The sequence below is a fragment of the Hydractinia symbiolongicarpus genome, chromosome 2 (genome assembly GCF_029227915.1).
Source record: "Hydractinia symbiolongicarpus strain clone_291-10 chromosome 2, HSymV2.1, whole genome shotgun sequence".
NCBI lineage: Eukaryota > Metazoa > Cnidaria > Hydrozoa > Anthoathecata > Hydractiniidae > Hydractinia > Hydractinia symbiolongicarpus.
In genome coordinates this window covers 9,525,254-9,530,227 of record NC_079876.1, presented here as the reverse complement: position 1 = coordinate 9,530,227, position 4,974 = coordinate 9,525,254, and the positions used below count along the sequence as shown (strand labels likewise).

Sequence of the window (4,974 nt, the reverse complement as noted above, 5' to 3'; positions counted from 1 at the left end):
TCTGTCCATTGCGACCAACAAGCCAATATGGCTATCAACGCAATTTCCGTTTGAAGCGCTAAGTATCTTAGAAAAGGTCACGTGATATTAGTAAAAGTGACCATGGCAAAAGCTCTATGCCGACCTGATCTCAACTGGAAACGGCGTGGTCTCGATTAGCCAGATTTTCACGGAACCTTTTAAAGAAATGACCATAAAAAAAAGTGGGGTAAGTGGGTCAAAAACGCCCACGTTTTCATCAAAATTTCACGTACTAGGGGGAAACGCGGAAATTTGTCACGCTCTAATATATTTATGGGAACGAGGAAAATAGCTCCGTTCGAGCAATGGCTCTCTCTCCGCAAAAAGTTGCCAAAGTGGTGCACGGCGATTTGATGTAGTGTGATCCCTTTTCTGTCGAATTAAATAATTATCTAAACTTCTAAGAGAGTCATAGCGATGCCATTTAATGTTTTGTTAGGTATGGTTTTTCTCAAAAAAATTACGGCGGCGTGGTGTTTACCTTGGACTTGATTGCTCGACCCGGGAATCCTGGTTCGAAACCGGAATTTTTCGAAAATGTTGGAATAAGCGAGACAACGGTGTCTTTGCAATTTTTTAGCTAGCTAAAGTTTGGCAGAGCACGAGGTAAGGGACAAAACAGGAAACTACTTTATTTTGCAGGGATTTTATTATTATTTTTATGCTATTAGAGCACCCTTAAGTTTAAGAAATTGTTTTACAGCTTGTAAAACTTTAAGCGTGGATAATTGTTATCTTTTTTAATCTTGCTTCTCCTGTTTTATATTTTTCTGTAAAGAGTAGCTATTTTTTGGTCCTACAGTTTTGCATTTTGTAGCTAAGTAACTTAATACTTCTTTTTTTTTATTTAGTTAAGACTTTGGTGGGCTTTTTCAAGATGAAATTGTTAAAATCAAAGATGTTTTTAGCTACCTAGCTAGCTAATCTTGGCTTTAACACAAGATTGGGTGCTATTTTATACAGTTTATAAAGAAACACAATATGATTGCTTTGTATATATATAATAAATAAAATATTTATGCACAACTTGAGGTATTTTCTTCTAGCATGATAAACTAAAATGTTGAAACCGTCGACTCTGAATGATGTTTTATTTAATATATAGATGTCACATATTTGGCCCGAAAAACCTTAGGACCAAAAGTGACCCTTTGGACAATTTCGGACAGTTTAATATTTCATCTACATCATCTTTAATGGCCTCAGAATCCAAAGTAATGTTTTTTATTTAGTTAATAAACAAACTTAAAGCATACATTAAGGCTCCATAGGCTGTTTTTCACATATTTCACACATTTGGCCCAAAAATAACCCCTTGGACAATTTCGGACAGACTAATATTTCATCTACATCATCCTTAATGGTCTTAGAATCCAAAGCAATGTTTTTTATTCAGTTAAGAAATAAACTTTAAGCATATATTAAGGCTCTTAAGGCCGTTTTTCACATAGTTCTCACATTTGGCCCAAATATAACCCTTTGGACAATTTCGGACAGTAATAAAATTAAGTAATTTTCATTCCAGATATTTAACCTAACCTGTGGACCATAAAAAACATGTTTTTTAACTTTATTCCAGAAGCTAGCTATATAATAGTACGCCAAAATGCAGGGACACAGCTGGGGACAAAAAATCAGATATAAAGATGCACCTAGCTGCAGTTTACACCTAGCTGAATGTGTTTTGTTTACTAACACAAAAGAGACGGACAAAATTATCAAATAATACTTATCCAATAATCCAGAAAGTATCAATTTCGTTCCAGCAAACAAACACAACACACTCCGGTAAACTTCCAGAGGGTTTGAAAAAAGTGGCGCCAGAAAAGTATATTTCCGTCGCCTAAACCACGTGTTCTATTTTATCCAATTAAAGCGAAGAATTTTTGTGTTTGGAAAAATCTACGTGATCCATTTTGTCCAATCAATCGATGGAAAAAATGTTTGTTTTTGTAAAAACTATTTATAGTAGCAAATAGCAAATTTGCAGTTTGATCAGGCGCAATATTTTACGGGCTAATGACATTACTTTTTGTTTATAATCTGACCAATCAGAAACTGCTGAGATGTAAATAAACATGATATCCGGCGTCCGTGTGCCTACAGTTTTAATCCTATAGCTAGGCATTCCTAATCAGGGCAAAATTTGTTGACTCAGTATAGTATGTGTAGCCAAAAGATATGAGCCTGTCAAGAACAATTCTTTTTTTTCAGCTACTTTTATACTAGCCAGCTAATTTAGTTTTATGCTCACTAACTTTAGTTAGGAAGCTAATGGTCTTTTTACATGTCTTTGCATTAGTTAGGACACGTAAGTGCTGGCAAGGCAAAGGAACGGCAGGGTAGGAGCAGCCACCCTAATAGAAACTCTTCTCCCATACAACTCAAAGATTACGTATACTCAATATGTCTAAGCTATGTATCATATTAGTCTAGGAGTAGAGAACATATTGAGGTACAAATAGTTCAAGTTCAATACCTAAAAAATGGCATTAAATTTGTTACAAGATCAATATAGAGTGAATCATCTTAGCAGAATTATGTGCCAATATAAGAATTTAAACAATTGGTCATAATGACAAAAAAATCATGTATATATTGATAAATTTGAGATTAAAAGTCAACTTGGTTCAAATGAATTTGAGAATATGGATTTTTACTAACTCTAACAACATTAAAAAGTCAAGGTAGAGAAATGATTAGAGAAGTCAACTAGAAAAGCATTATTTTTTAGTAAAAAAGTCTTTTTTGGTTTCTTGTGCCTACCAGGTTCATCAACACAAAACTTTTTAACAAAAAGTGACAGATCTATTACAAAAACAAAGCATTTGTGGGCTCTATAAATTAAAGTGATGAATGTATGTAACTCCCCCCTCTACAACTCAAAGATTACCTATTATACTCAATATATAGCTAATATCATATATGAATACCTGGTTGTTGTAGGTGCAAGATAATTATGTTTTTCCTAGCCCTGTCCAGGATTTGAACCTGAATCTCTCATTTGCATGAGTGTCATAGCCATTAGACCAGCAGGGCATAAATATATATATATACGAAACTTTACAGGTGAATATTATATACACTTAGGAATTTACAGCACACAGCCTAGTTAATTAACCTTTTGAGAAATGCTGGTCAAGTAACTGTGTTAAACGCTTGGTGGACCAATTAATATAAATTGTAAACTGCGCCTTAGTACAAGTTTTCATGACATTAGAATAAAAAGCTCTTATTCCAAACTGAACAGAAACTTCAAAAGTATAGCAATAAATTAGGCTAGCTTGGTACCTAGCTAGAGCTGGACTTAAACATGATATCCAGCATTGGTGTAAAGTTCAGGTCAAGTTACAGAAAAAGAAATTATATATCAAGACATTATTTGTATATATACATATAAGGAAATTAAATAAGAAATATATATATAATGAATGTATTTGAAGATTTTCAAAACATGTTGACGATTGCACGAGAACCGCTTTTCAGAATTTAAAAAGCCTCAGTAATATATTGAAATAATTTTCGTTTCTGTAACTTGAGCCGCATGATGTATGCTCACCGGCAGGGTTAAAAAAGTTTATTTCCAGATGTGTGTACAATATATATAGCTAGCTACCATCGTCCACGAAAAGATGGCTCTCCCATTTCCCCTCAATGTTAAAAACTGCCCTTTAATGGCTAAGCAACGTAAACAATTACATGTGACATACCTTTATATAAACATTGATCATGAGTGAGAACATAACACACTATCTGCAAAATATCTAGCTAGCTATGTTCTTTTGCTGACTTTGCTAAACTTTTTGGTTCTTGATCTTTGGTATAAAATTGCCAAAGACAACAAATTGTATGGACGATTGTAGCTAGAACCAGCTATGTGATGGGGCATTCCTACGCTACAGTGTAGAATTATCTCACTCACTGTTAGTATATGTAAAGCTAGCTAGCTATAGCTAGAAAATCTGTCTGAAAGAATATTTCTATTAGCAAGCTATTTTGCTGATTTAATGCCAGCTAAAATAGCTAATTTTATGCTAGATACATTGGTAGTTTTACCCCAACTAAGTAGTTAATTTTATGCTAGCCTTGTAGCTAGTTTTGTGCTAACCATAGGTACTGTTTGCTCTTTTTTATACTATCTAGCTAGCTATATGCTATCTAAGTTCTATTATTATTCTATCTAAATCTGTAGTTTTAAGCTAGCTAGCTTTAGGTGTGAGTGAGAATAAGAATGGGTTCATTACATGTAAAAAATAGTGATATATTAGCGAGCTAAACATACCCTTTCTTCGTTTTCATGAACAAGCCCTTCATCCATCGGCTGCGATATAGCTAGCTTAGATTAACGGAAGTTTGAGTTTGAGGCGCTATGTTATCCGAGAAAAAGTCACATGATATTAGTTGAAGTGACCATATATTACATGGCTAAAGATAACTTAATCTCAACTGGAAATCCGCACTAGCCCATCTTTAAAAATAACAAAAGAACTCCATCGCCGTACCTTAGATTTTGTCTCGCTGAATCATAAATTTACGGGGAAAATCACCACAGTAAGCTACTGGGCAACCCAGTCAAAAAAGTTGACGAAAATTGAAAATTTTGATGTATACGTGCGGAAATCCTATACACTCTCCTCCGTCCCTTATATTTGGCTTATTTAATGAGGAAATGGGCTCCGCTACGCTCCGGGCGCTGACGCGCCCTCCGCTTCTCTCCGCAAAAATCAGTTAGTTTATTGCAAACCCTGCCAAAGGTTGACACACAATGTGAAAAATAAACAATAAATTGGGCCTCTGACAGAATTTTTTATCTAAGGTGTAAAAAAAGGGATTTGCAAGGACAAATTATAATGCAATAAAACATTATTTGATATATTGCATACAGTCCTTCCTCACCAAACTTTAGACAAAATGCCAACAAAATAACAGTGTTTAAATCTAAAATTAATAAAG

At 34.3% G+C, this 4,974-nt stretch overlaps 1 long non-coding RNA gene across 1 annotated transcript; it reads left to right on the top strand.

Annotated features, from left to right (window-relative positions):
* The first annotated feature begins 349 nt into the window (after positions 1–349).
* On the top strand, positions 350–2,811 carry LOC130629358 (uncharacterized). The gene is made up of 2 exons (XR_008981946.1): positions 350–627; positions 873–2,811. It is a non-coding gene; the product is annotated as an uncharacterized LOC130629358 (long non-coding RNA).
* Positions 2,812–4,974: the final 2,163 nt, after the last annotated feature.